Source organism: Triticum dicoccoides, chromosome 2A, assembly GCF_002162155.2.
Source record: "Triticum dicoccoides isolate Atlit2015 ecotype Zavitan chromosome 2A, WEW_v2.0, whole genome shotgun sequence".
NCBI lineage: Eukaryota > Viridiplantae > Streptophyta > Magnoliopsida > Poales > Poaceae > Triticum > Triticum dicoccoides.
This window is the reverse complement of record NC_041382.1, coordinates 300,695,219-300,709,800: the sequence shown is the minus strand read 5'-3', so window position 1 is coordinate 300,709,800 and position 14,582 is coordinate 300,695,219.

The window sequence follows — 14,582 nt, the reverse complement described above, 5'->3', positions numbered from 1 at the left end:
TTAGTAACGCGGTTGATGTAGTCGAACGTCTTCGCGATCCAACTGATCCAAGCACCGAACGTACGGCACCTCCCCGTTCAGCACACGTTCAGCTCGGTGATGTCCCTCGAACTCTTGATCCAGTTGAGGCCGAGGGAGATTTCCGTCAGCACAATGGCATGCTGACGGTGATGATGAAGATACCGGCGCAGGGCTTCGCCTAAGCACTACGACAATATGACCGAGGTGTGTAACTGTGGAGGGGGCACCGCACACGGCTAAGAGATTGTCTGTTGTGCTATTGGGCTGCCCCCTGGCCACGTATATAAAGGAGGGAGGAAGAGCAAGCCGGCCTAGGAGAGGCGCGCCTATAGGGGGAGTCCAACTAGGATTGCCAATCCTAGTTGGAGTCCCCTTCCTTTTCCAAGAGGGGAGAGAGGGAAGGAGTAGGAGAGGGAGAAGGAAAGAGAGGGGGCGCCGCCCTCTCCCTAGTCCAATTTGGACTTGCCATGGGGGGGGCGCAGCCACCCCTTGAGGCCCTTCTCTCCATTCCTGTATGGCCCATTAAGGCCCACTACTTCCCCTGGCGAATTCCCGTAACTCTCCGGTACTCCGAAAAATACCCGAATCACTCGGAACCTTTCTGATGTCCGAATATAGCCTTCCAATATATCGATCTTTACGTCTCGACCATTTCGAGACTCCTCGTCATGTCCATGATCTCATTCGGGACTCCGAACAACCATCGGTACATCAAATCACATAACTCATAATACAAATCGTCGTCGAACGTTAAGCGTGCAGACCCTACGGGTTCGAGAACTATATAGACATGACCTAGACACATCTACGGTCAATAACCAATTGAGGAACCTGGATGCTCATATTGGATCCTACATATTCTACGAAGATCTTTATCAGTCAAACCGCATAACAACGTACGTTGTTCCCTTTGTCATCGGTATGTTACTTGCCCGAGATTCGATCAATCGGTATCATCATACCTAGTTCAATCTCGTTACCGGCAAGTCTCTTTACTCATTCTGTAATGCATCATCCCGCAACTAACTCATTAGTCACATTGCTTGCAAGGCTTATAGTGATGTGCATTACCGAGAGGGCCCAGAGATACCTCTCCGACGATCGTTGTGATAAATTCTAATTTCGATCTATGCCAACTCAACAAACACCATCGGAGACACCTGTAGAGCATCTTTATAATCACCCAGTTATGTTGTGACGTTTGATAGCACACTAAGTGTTCTTCCGGTATTCAGGAGTTGCATAATCTCATAGTCATAGGAACATGTATAAGTCATGAAGAAAGCAATAGCAATAAACTAAACGATCATTATGCTAAGCTAATGGATGGGTCTTTTCCATCACATCATTCTCTAATGGTGTGACCCCGTTCATCAAATGACAACACATGTCTATGGCTAGGAAACTTAATCATCTTTGATTAACGACCTAGTCAAGTAGAGGCATACTAGGGACACTCTGTTTGTCTATGTATTCACACATGTACTAAGTTTCCGGTTAATACAATTCTAGCATGAATAATAAACATTTATATGATATAAGGAAATATAAATAACAACTTTATTATTGCCTCTAAGGCATATTTCCTTCAGTCTCCCACTTGCACTAGAGTCAATAATCTAGTTCATATCGTCATGTGATTTCACACCAATAGTTCATATCTTTATGTGATTAGTTCACATCTCCATCTGACTAATACCCAAAGGGTTTACTAGAGTCAATAATCTAGTTCACATCGCTATGTTATTAACACCCAAAGAGTGATCATGTTTTGCTTGTGCGAGAAGTTTAGTTAACGGGTCTGCCAAATTCAGAGCCATATGTATTTTGCAAATTTTCTATGTCTACAATGCTCTGCATGGAGCTAGTCTAGCTAATTGCTCCCATTTTCAATATGTATCTAGATCGAGACTTCAGAGTCATCCAGATTGGTGTCAAAAGCTTTCATCAATGTAACTCTTTATGACGAACTCTTTTATCACCTCCATAACCGAGAAATATTTCCTTAGTCTTCTAAGGATAATTTTGACCGCTGTCAAGTGATCCACTCCTGGATCAATATCGTACCCCCTTGCCAAACTCATGGAAAGGTATACAAAAAGGTTTGGTACACGGCATAGCATACTTTATAGAACCTATGGCTGAGGCATAGGGAATGACTTTCATTCTCTTTCTATTTTCTGCCGTTGTCGTGTTTTGAGTCTTACTCAACTTTACACCTTGCAACACAGGCAAGAACTCCTTCTTTTATTGTTCCATTTTGAACTACTTCAAAATCTTGTCAAGGTATGTACTCATTGAAAAAACTTATCAAGCGTCTTGTTCTATCTCTATAGATCTTGATGCTCAATATGTAAGCAGCTTCACCGAGGTCTTTGTTTGAAAAACTCCTCTCAAACACTCTATCATGCTTTCCAAAAAATTCTACATCATTTCCGATCAACAATATGTGATTCACATATACTTATCAAAAAGGTTGTAGTCCTCCCACTCAATTTCTTGTAAATACAGGCTTCACCTCAAGTCTGTATAAAACTATATGCTTTGATCAACTCATCAAAGTGTATATTCCAACTCCGAGATGCTTCCACCAATCCATAAATGGATTGCTGGAGCTTGCACACTTTGTTAGCACCTTTAGGATTGACAAAACCTTCTTGTTGCATCATATACAAGTCTTCTTTAAGAAATCTATTAAGAAATGTAGTTTTGACATCCATTTGCCAGATTTCATAAAATGTGGCAATTTCTAACATGATTCAGACAGACTTTAAGCATCGCTAAGAGTGAGAAAATCTTATCATAGTCAACAACTTGAACTTATCAAAAACTTTTTGCGACAATTCAAGCTTTGTAGATAGTAACACTACTATCAGCATCCATCTTCCTCTTGAAGATCCATTTATCTCAATGGCTTGCCGATCATCAGGCAAGTCAACCAAAGTCCATACTTCGTTCTCATACATGGATCCTATCTCAGATTTCATGGCCTCAATCCATTTTGCATAATCTGGGCTCATCATCTCTTCCTCATATTACGTAGGTTCGTCATGGTCAAGTAACATGACCTCCAGAACAAGATTGTCGTACCACTCTAGTGCAGACCTTACTCTGGTTGACCTACGAGGTTCGGTAGTAACTTGATCTAAAGTTTCATGATCATCATCATTAGCTTCCTCACTAATTAGTGTAGGCATCATCGGAACTAATTTCTGTGATAAACTACTTTCCAACTCGAGAGAAGGTACAATTACCTCATCAAGTTCTACTTTCCTCCCACTCACTTCTTTCAAGAGAAACTCCTTCTCTAGAAAGGATCCATTCTAAGCAACGAATATCTTGCTTTCGAATCTATGATAGAAGGTGTACCCAACAGTCTCCTTTGGGTATCCTATGAAGACGCATTTCTCCGAATTCGGTTTGAGCTTATCAGGTTGAAGCTTTTTTTCACATAAGCATTGCAGCCCCAAACTTTAAGAAACGACAGCTTAGGTTTGTTGCCAAACCACAGTTCATATGGTGTCATCTCAACGGATTAGATGGTGCCCTATTTAATGTGAATGCAGCTATCTCTAATGCATAACCCCAAAACGATAGTGATAAATCGGTAAGAGACATCATAGATCACACCATATCTAATAAAGTACGGTTATGACGTTCGGACACACCATTACGCTGTGGTGTTCTAGGTGGCGTGAGTTGCAAAACTATTCCGCATTATTTCAAATGAAGACCAAACTCGTAACTCAAATATTCACCTCCACGATCAGATCATAGAAACTTTATTTTCTTATTACGATGGTTTTCCACTTCACTCTGAAATTCTTTGAACTTTTCAAATGTTTAAGACTTATGTTTCATCAAGTAGATATACCCATATCTGCTCAAATCATCTGTGAAGGTCAGAAAATAACGATACCCGCCACGAGCCTCAACACTCATCGGATCGCATACATCAGTATGTATTATTTCCAATAAGTCAGTTGCTCGCTCCATTGTTCCGCAGAACGAAGTCTTAGTCATCTTGACCATGAGGCATGGTTCGCAAGCATCAAGTGATTCCAAAAGCCCATCAGCATGGAGTTTCTTCATGCGCTTTACACCAATATGACCTAAATGGCAGTGCCACAAATATGTTGCACTATCATTATTAACTTTGCATCTTTTGGCATCAATATCATGAATATGTGTATCACTATGCTGGAGATTCAATAAAACATTCACCTTGGGTGTATGACCACAGAATGTTTTATTCATGTAAACAGAATAACAATTATTCTTTGACTTAAATGAATAACCGTATTGCAATAAACATGATCCAATCATATTATGCTCAACGCAAACACCAAATAACATTTATTTTAGGTTCAACACTAATCCCAAAGGTAAAGGGAGTGTGTGATGGTGATCTTATCAACCTTGGAATCACTTCCAACACACATCGTCACCTTGCCCTCAACTAGTCCTTGTTCATTTTGTAACTCCTATTTCGAGTTACTAATCATAGCAACTGAACCAGTATCAAATACCCATGGGCTACTATGAACACTAGTAAAGTACACATCACTAACATGTATATCATATGATTTTGTTCACTTTCCATCCTTCTTATCCGCCAAGTATTTGGGGCAGTTCCACTTCCGGTGACCATTTCCTTCGTAGTAGAAGCACTCAGTTTCAGGATTGGGTCTAGCTTTGGGCTTCTTCATGGGAGAGGCAACTTGCTTGCCATTCTTCTTGAAGTTCCCTTTCTTTCCCTTGCCCTTTTACTTGAAACTAGTGGTTTTGTCAACCATCAACATTTGATGCTTTTCTTGATTTCTACCTTCGTCGATTTCAGCATCACGAGGAGCTCGGGAATCATTTTCGTCATCCCTTGCATATTATAGTTCATCACAAATTTCCAATAACTTGGTGATAGTGACTAGAGAACTCTATGAAACACTATTTTATCTGGAAGATTAACTCCCACTTGATTTAAGCGATTGTAGTACTCAGACAATCTGCACACATGCTCACTGGTTGAGCTATTCTCCTCCATCTTGTAGGCAAAGTACTTGTCGGAGGTCTCATACCTCTCGACTCACGCATGAGTCTGAAATACCAATTTCAGCTCTTGGAACGTCTTATATGCTCCGTGGCGTTCAAAACATTTTTGAAGTCCCGGTTCTAAGCCGTAAAGCATGGTGCACTAAACTATCAAGCAGTTATCCTACCGATCTTGCCAAATGTTCATAACGTCTACATCTGCTCCTGCAATAGGTCCGTCACCTAGCGGTGCATCAAGGACATAATTCTTCTGTGCAGCAATGAGGACAATCCTCAGATAACGGATCTGGTCCGCATCATTGCTACTATCATCTTTCAACATAGTTTTTCTCTAGGAACATATCAAAAATAAACGGGGAGCTACATCGCGAGCTATTGATCTACAACATAGTTATTGATGAGGACATCAATACCATTGTTACACCCACAGCCCCTACTGCTACATATACGGGACCAATTACTAGAGCTCGCGCACGCCAATTAAATTATCAGGTACTTTCATTTCTTGGTAATGATTCTAATGTTCATGAGAATATGATGCTGCCTAAATTGGATACATTTGTTTTGCTTACAAATGAAGGGCCTAGCTTGGAGAAGGATGAACAGTGGAGCAAGAACAAGCATGGAGATGATGGCATGCGCAAGGGGAACAAGAACGGAGTTACAAGTGATGATTTTAGGACTTTGAAGCCACCATAATGAGTGCATGAAGCCTTGGATGAAATATACAAGATGCCACTTCATAAATTTCGTCCCGAGGCTATTATAAGTGCTGCGTCACCTTTTTATTGGGCCAGGCCCATGTAATTTCGAAATACATAAGTATAGGCTATTTTTAGAGTCCGTGTCTGTGGGGAAACAAGAGATAGGGTTGATTTCGGACCCCTCCCCCAAGGGCCACGAAATTCCCCCTCTCTTCCTCCATATATACAGCCCTTAGGGCACCGTTTAGACTTTGGGTTTTGTTTAGATTAAAAGTTTGCCATAGCTGCAACTTCGCGTACTTCGTTTGTGTTCAACGACCAGACAAAGGCATCACAGAACCCCACCTTGATCAATAAAGCTTTCATCTTATATTCGCAATATCCAGATTGCAATCTTAGTTTCTTGCTTGTTCTTCGTTTGCTCGCAGGAAACAGAGCCTCATGGACAGGTTGATCGTGCTCCGGCGTGGTCAATAACCTCTCGGAGTTGGTTTAGCGATTGCTAAGGTGCGACGTCCTCGCACGTTCGTAGTCGGATCGTCAAAGTCGACTTCCACCAAAGCGATATCCATCATCTCATCGAAAGACGGGACACCTTTGCCTCTATCAAGTGGTATCAGATTTCCAGGTTGCTCGATGAGATTTTATAGTTTTTCGTAGTTTAGATCGAGTCTGTTCTTCATACCTACAGTCCACGAAAAAGCCACACAAAAGAATTAGGGTTAGTTCATCATATCCGAACCAATCTGAGCCTTTGCATAATCTTTTTAGGGTTTTGCTTTGTTGAATTTGCGGTTGCATCGTCGGTCTAGTTGCTGGTCTTAGAGTCTAGTCTTTTAGAGTTTCGAGTTCTGGTCATAAGTTGTCACGCCGCCGCCGCACCATCATCATCGCCCCTGCCATCTACCACCACCGCTCCGAATCCGTATCCATATACCACCACCAATCCGTATCCATATACCACCACCGATCCATATCCATATACTACCACAATTACCACCACCGCTGCCATATACCACCACCATATATCCACCATCAATCCGAGTTCCTTGCATATTAGGTTTGTTTCGAGATCCATCTAGTTTCCGATTCGTGTTTCCTTGCCGGAGTAGGTTTCGGAAAAAAAAGAGTCCGGAAACCACCCTCCGTTTAGGCCCAAAATTTTTCGAAAACGCATTTTTCAAAAAAAAATCTGGCTATCCTATTTTTAGGTGTTTCTGAGTGTTTTGAGACAGGTGCCATTATAGGAAGTTTTTTTTGACCCGTTTCCAGTTTTTGGGTCCGGGCAGTCGAAAAAAAAAATTGGTCGAAAAAATTTCATGCCCATCCTGTCAGTTTGACCTGGGAAGAGTTTTGAGACACTCGCCATTATAGTGATTTTTCGCAAAAAAAAAGCAGCGCAAAAAAAAGAGCGAAAAAAATCCAGAGTGTGCTTTTCCCTTGTTTACGTGCCGCGCCGTGATTTTGTTGGTGTTCTAGGCTCGCGTCTCTAGCACAGTCTAGCCTAGGACCAGCACCGTACCGTCGTTGAGCGTTTATTCAACTTTGCATCTCTGAATTGATTATTGCTGACCCTTTTTGCTACCATATTATAAGCCTTCCCAGCTCCACATAGATCTACGTCGTGCATTTGACTCTCCCTGGTAATCGCTCTATCCAAGCTTTGAGAGTTTTTGACTACAACGGTTGCCGATCACCGACTGCTGCTAGGTAAGAACTGGTAAGAATTTGAGATTTGCTTGACGGATTTGTGACACCCACCACCACCTCTTGTTAGTAGTCTGTAGGATCATATTCTTGTGTGTTTCTATTGTTGCTAACCATTCCAGGATCACAAGCCGACGAGACTGACTGGGAGAACATGACGAATAAGGATTTGCATGATAAATTTCAGCAAATGATGAGTGGACAGGTGCAAGATGTGCTAAACAGATTTGAAGAGGCCATGGAGAAGATAGATGGCATGGAGAAGACATTCGAAACAAAGCTCGATAACAAGTTTAATGAATTGCTCGCGCGTCTTCCACCACCACCACCCGCTGCACCTAACGCACCTCTCCAACAACAACGACAACGACTACCTCCACGTCGCGAAACAGACCTTCGCCGAGCGAGCCGTGTTCCTCTTTCGTTTGGCCAAACTGTTGGTGCTGTTGTTGATAGTTCTGTGGCTCCTGCTGCGGATGCGGAGGAGGATGATTATGTGGGAGATTATGAGGATGAGGTTGATCAAAATCAGCACTACGTGCAGCCACCTACACCACCACCACCAGGTCGACCTCAGGTATATATTCGTAATGGTAGGCCTGCACCACCACCTCAGGTACGAGATGATGTCCATATTCCTAAACTGAAATTGAATATTCCACCATTTGAGGGTAGATATGTTCCTGATATATATCTTACTTGGGAGTTAGAAACTGAACAACGATTTACATGTTTACAATATCCTGAGGAGAGACGAGTTGCTGCTGATGTTTGTGCTTTCACTAGTTTTGCATGTGTATGGTGGTTTGAACATTGTAGATTATATCCTATTCCAACTACTTGGGCTGCTTTGAAAACTGCTATGCGTACTCGTTGGGTTCCACCATATTATCAACGTGAATTGCTTCAAAAATTACAGCGCTTAAGACAAGGAAAAAATTATGTAGAAGAATATTATCAGGAATTACAAACTGGCATGATTAGATGTGGTATTGTTGAGGATAATGAAGCTATGCTTGCACGTTTTCTGGGTGGATTAAATAGAGAGATTCAGACCATTCTAGACTATAAGGAGTATACTAATATCACTCGTTTATTCCATCTTGCTTGTAAAGCTGAACGTGAAGTGCAGGATCGACAAGCATTGGCGCGAACTAACTTTTCTGCAGGCCGACCTTCATCATGGACACCGCGTGCATCTTCTACTTCAACTGCACCGGCACCTCAATCACGTGCCTCCTCCAGTCATGATACAAGAAAACAGGCACAACCACCATTATCTGCCAAGAGCGCACCTGCTGGGCCTGCACAGAGTTCTTCTTCTTCCATGGCATCAACAGGGCACACAAGTGATATTATTTGTCGTCGTTGTAAGGGAGGAGGTCATTATGCGAGAGAATGCAAATCTCCGCGTGTGATGATTGCTACCGCGGATGGTGGATATGAGTCCGCTAGTGACTATGATGAGGAGACTTTGGCTCTTATTACACGTGAAGAACATGGTGGAGATGATTCTGATCATGAGACGCAATACATGGCTCCTGAAGACGCTGACAGGTATGAATTTTTAGTTGCTCAACGTGTTTTGAGTGTGCAGGTCACACAAGCTGAGCAAAATCAGAGGCACAATTTGTTCCATACCAAGGGAGTTGTGAAAGAACGTTCTGTGCGCGTCATCATAGATGGAGGGAGCTGCAACAACTTGGCTAGCATGGAGATGGTGGAGAAGCTTTCTCTCACCACAAGACCACATCCACATCCTTACTACATCCAATGGTTCAACAACAGCGGCAAGGTTAAGGTAACACGTACTGTTCGTGTGCATTTTAGTATATCTACATATGCTGATTATGTTGATTATGATGTGGTACCTATGCAAGCATGTTCCTTATTACTTGGTAGACCATGGAAATTTGATAAAAATTCTGTACACCATGGTAGAAACAATCAGTATACTCTTGTTCATAAGGATAAAAATATTACTTTGCTTCCTATGACTCCTGATTCTATTTTGAAAGATGATATTAATAGAGCTAATAAAGCAAAACAAGAGAAGAATAAGAGTGAAAATCAGATTGTGGCAAAAGAATTTGAGCAACAAATGAAGCCTAATAATAAACCATCTACTGTTGCTTCTGAAATTAAATTGAAAACTGCATGTTTATTTGCCACCAAATCTGATATTGATGAGCTAGATTTCAGCAAATCTGTTTGCTATGCTTTTGTGTGCAAAGAGGCATTATTTTCATTCGAGGACGTGCCTTCCTCTTTGCCTCCTGCTATCACTAACATTTTGCAGGAGTTCGCTGACGTCTTTCCACAAGACGTGCCACCGGGATTACCACCTATTCGAGGGATTGAGCATCAGATCGACTTAATTCCCGGTGCTTCACTGCCAAACCGTGCGCCATACCGTACCAATCCAGAGGAGACGAAGGAGATTATGCGTCAAGTACAAGAGCTTCTCGACAAAGGTTATATACGCGAATCCCTTAGTCCTTGTGCTGTTCCTATTATTCTAGTGCAGAAAAAGGATGGTACATCGCGTATGTGTGTTGATTGTAGAGGCATTAATAATATTACTATTCATTATCGTCATCCTATTCCTAGGCTAGATGATATGCTTGATGAATTGAGTGGCTCTACAATATTCTCCAAAGTTGATTTGCGTAGTGGATACCATCAAATTCGTATGAAATTGGGGGATGAATGGAAAACAGCATTTAAAACTAAGTTTGGATTATATGAGTGGTTAGTCATGCCTTTTCTTTGGGGTACCGCACAGGAAGAAGCCTTGTCGGTATTGAAAGATAAGTTGACACATGCTCCTTTACTCCAACTTCCTGATTTTAATAAGACTTTTGAGCTTGAATGTGATGCTAGTGGAATTGGATTAGGAGGTGTGTTATTACAAGATGGCAAACCTGTTGCATACTTTTCTGAAAAATTGAGTGGGCCTAGTCTGAATTATTCTACTTATTATAAAGAATTATATGCTCTTGTTCGGACTTTAGAAACATGGCAACATTATTTATGGCCCAAAGAATTTGTTATACATTCTGATCATGAATCTTTGAAACATATTAAAAGTCAAGCTAAACTGAATTGTAGACATGCTAAATGGGTTGAATTCATTGAGACTTTCCCTTATGTCATTAAACACAAGAAGGGAAAAGAAAATGTTATTGCTGATGCATTGTCTCGTCGCTATACTATGCTTTCACAATTTGACTTCAAAATATTTGGTTTGGAGACCATCAAAGATCAATATGTGCATGATGCTGATTTTAAAGATGTAATGCAGAATTGTAAAGAAGGAAGAATGTGGAACAAGTTTGTCGTTAACGATGGATTTGTGTTTCGTGCTAACAAGCTATGCATTCCAGCTAGCTCCGTTCGTCTTTTGTTGTTGCAGGAGGCGCATGGAGGAGGATTAATGGGACACTTTGGCGTGAAGAAGACGGAGGACGTACTTGCTACACATTTCTTTTGGCCAAAGATGAGATGGGATGTTGAGCGTTTTATTGCTCGATGCACTACATGTCAAAAAGCTAAGTCACGACTCAATCCTCAGGTTTATATATGCCTTTGCCTGTACCTAGTGTTCCTTGGGAGGATATATCTATGGACTTTGTTTTAGGTTTACCTCGAACAAAGAAGGGGAGGGATAGCATATTTGTTGTCGTGGATAGATTCTCGAAAATGGCACACTTTATACCATGTCATAAAAGCGATGATGCTGTTAATGTTGCTGATTTGTTCTTTCGTGAAATCATTCGCTTGCATGGTGTGCCAAATACTATTGTTTCAGATCGTGATACTAAATTTCTTAGCCACTTTTGGAGATGTTTATGCGCTAAGTTGGGGACTAAACTGCTTTTTAGTACTACTTGTCACCCCCAAACTGATGGACAAACTGAAGTAGTCAATAGAACGTTGTCTACTATGCTTAGGGCTGTTTTGAAGAATAATAAGAAAATGTGGGAGGAATGCTTGCCTCATATTGAATTTTCTTATAATCGTTCATTGCATTCTACTACTAAGATGTGCCCTTTTGAAATTGTGTATGGTTTCCTACCTCGTGCACCTATTGATTTGTTGCCTCTTCCATCTTCGGAGAAGGTTAATTTTGATGCTAAACAACATGCTGAATTGATTTTAAAAATGCATGAGTTAACTAAGGAAAACATTGAGCGTATGAATGCTAAATATAAACTTGCTGGAGATAAGGGTAGAAAACATGTTGTGTTTGCACCTAGAGATCTTGTTTGGTTACATTTGCGTAAGGATAGATTTCCTGATTTGCGCAAATCAAAGCTAATGCCACGTGCTGATGGTCCCTTTAAGGTGTTAGAGAAAATAAATGATAATGCATATAAACTTGAGCTGCCTGCAGATTTTGGGGTTAGTCCCACTTTTAACATTGCAGATTTGAAGCCTTATTTGGGTGAGGAAGATGAGCTTCCGTCGAGGACGACTTCATTTCAAGAAGGGGAGGATGATGAGGACATCAATACCATTGTTACACCCACAGCCCCTACTGCTACATATACGGGACCAATTACTAGAGCTCGCGCACGCCAATTAAATTATCAGGTACTTTCGTTTCTTGGTAATGATTCTAATGTTCATGAGAATATGATGGTGCCTAAATTGGATACATTTGTTTTGCTTACAAATGAAGGGCCTAGCTTGGAGAAGGATGAACAGTGGAGCAAGAACAAGCATGGAGATGATGGCATGCGCAAGGGGAACAAGAACGGAGTTACAAGTGATGATTTCAGGACTTTGAAGCCACCATAATGGGTGCATGAAGCCTTGGACGAAATATACAAGATGCCACTTCATAAATTTCGTCCCGAGGCTATTATAAGTGCTGCGTCACCTTTTTATTGGGCCAGGCCCATGTAATTTCGAAATACATAAGTATAGGCTATTTTTAGAGTCCGTATGTGTGGGGAAACAAGAGATAGGGTTGATTTTGGACCCCTCCACCAAGGGCCACGAAATTCCCCCTCTCTTCCTCCATATATACAGCCCTTAGGGCACCGTTTAGACTTTGGGTTTTGGTTAGATTAAAAGTTCGCCATAGCTGCAACTTCGCGTACTTCGTTTGTGTTCAACGACCAGACAAAGGCGTCACAGAACCCCACCTTGATCAATAAAGCTTTCATATTATATTCGCAATATCCAGATTGCAATCTTAGTTTCTTGCTTGTTCTTTGTTTGCTCGCAGGAAACAGACCCTCATGGTCAGGTTGATCGTGCTCCGGCGTGGTCAATAACCTCTCAGAGTTGGTTTAGCGATTGCTAAGGCGCGTCGTCTTCGCACGTTCGTAGTCGGATCGTCAAAGTCGACTTCCACCAAAGCGATATGCATCATCTCATCGAAAGACGGGACACCTTTGCCTCTATCAGTTATGCAAATACTATCAGGACTAAGTTCATGATAAATTAAGTTCAATTAAATATATTACTTAAGACCTCCCACTTAGATAGACATCCCTCTAGTCATCTAAATGATCACGTGATCCATATCAACTAAACCATGTCCGATCATCACGTGAGATGGATTAGTTTTCAATGGTGAACATCACTATGTTGATCTTATCTACTATATGATTCATGGTCGACCTTTCGGTCTCAGTGTTCCGAGGCCATATCTGCATATGCTAGCCTTGTCAAGTTTAACCCGAGTATTCTGCATGTGCAAAACTGGCTTGCACCCGTTGTATGTGAACGTAGAGCTTATCACACCCGATCATCACATGGTGTCTTAGCATGAAGAACTGTCGCAACGGTGCATACTCAGGGAGAACACTTATACTTTGAAATTTTAGTAAGGGATCATAGTATAAAGCTACGTCGTACTGAGCAAAATAAGATGCATAAAAGATAAACATCACATGCAATCAAAATATGTGACATGATATGGCCATTATCATCTTGTGCCTTTGATCTCCATCTCCAAAGTACCATCATGATCTCCATTGTCACCGGCATGACACCATGATCTCCATCATCTTGATCTCTATCAACGTGTCGTCACATGGTCGTCTTGCCAACTATTGCTTTTTGCAACTATTGTTATCGCATAGCGATAAATTAAAGCAATTACATGGTGCTTCCATCTTATGCGATAAAGAGACAACCATAAGGCTCCTACCAGTTGCTGATAACTTTACAGAACATGATCATCTCATATAACAATTTATATCTCATCACGTCTTGACCATATCACATCACAACATGCCCTGCAAAAACAAGTTAGATGTCCTCTACTTTGTTGTTGCAAGTTTTACGTGGCTTCTCTGGGCTTCTAGCAAGAACCGTTCTTACCTACGCATCAAAACCACAACGATTTTTGGTCAAGTGTGCTGTTTTAACCTTCAACAAGGAACGGGCGTAGTCACATTCGATTCAACTAAAGTTGGAGAAACAGACACCCACTAGCCACTTCTGTGCAAAGCACGGCGGTAGAACCAGTCTCATGAACACGGTCATGTAATGTCGGTCTGGGCCGCTTCATCCAACAATACTGCCGAATCAAAGTATGACATGCTGGTAAGCAATATGACTATTATCGCCCATAACCCTTTGTGTTCTACTCGTGCATATAACATCTACGAATAGACCTGGCTCGGATGCCACTGTTGGGGAATGTAGTATTTAAAAAAAATACCTATGATCACGCAAGCTCTATCTAGGAGAAGCATAGCAACGAGCGGGGAGAGTGTGTCCACGTACCCTCGTAGACCAAAAGCGGAAGCGTTTAATTAGTAACGCAGTTGATGTAGTCGAATGTCTTCGCAGTCCAACCGATCCAAGCACCGAATGTACGGCACCTCCGCGCTCAGCACACGTTCAACTCGGTGATGTCCCTCGAACTCTTGATCCAGTTGAGGCCGAGGGAGATTTCCGTCAGCACAATGGCGTGCTGACGGTGATGATGAAGATACCGGCGCAGGGCTTCGCCTAAGCACTACGACGATATGACCGAGGTGTGTAACTATGGAGGGGGCACCGCACACGGCTAAGAGATTGTCTGTTGTGCTATTGGGCTGCCCCCTGGCCACGTATATAAAGGAGGGAGGAAGAGCA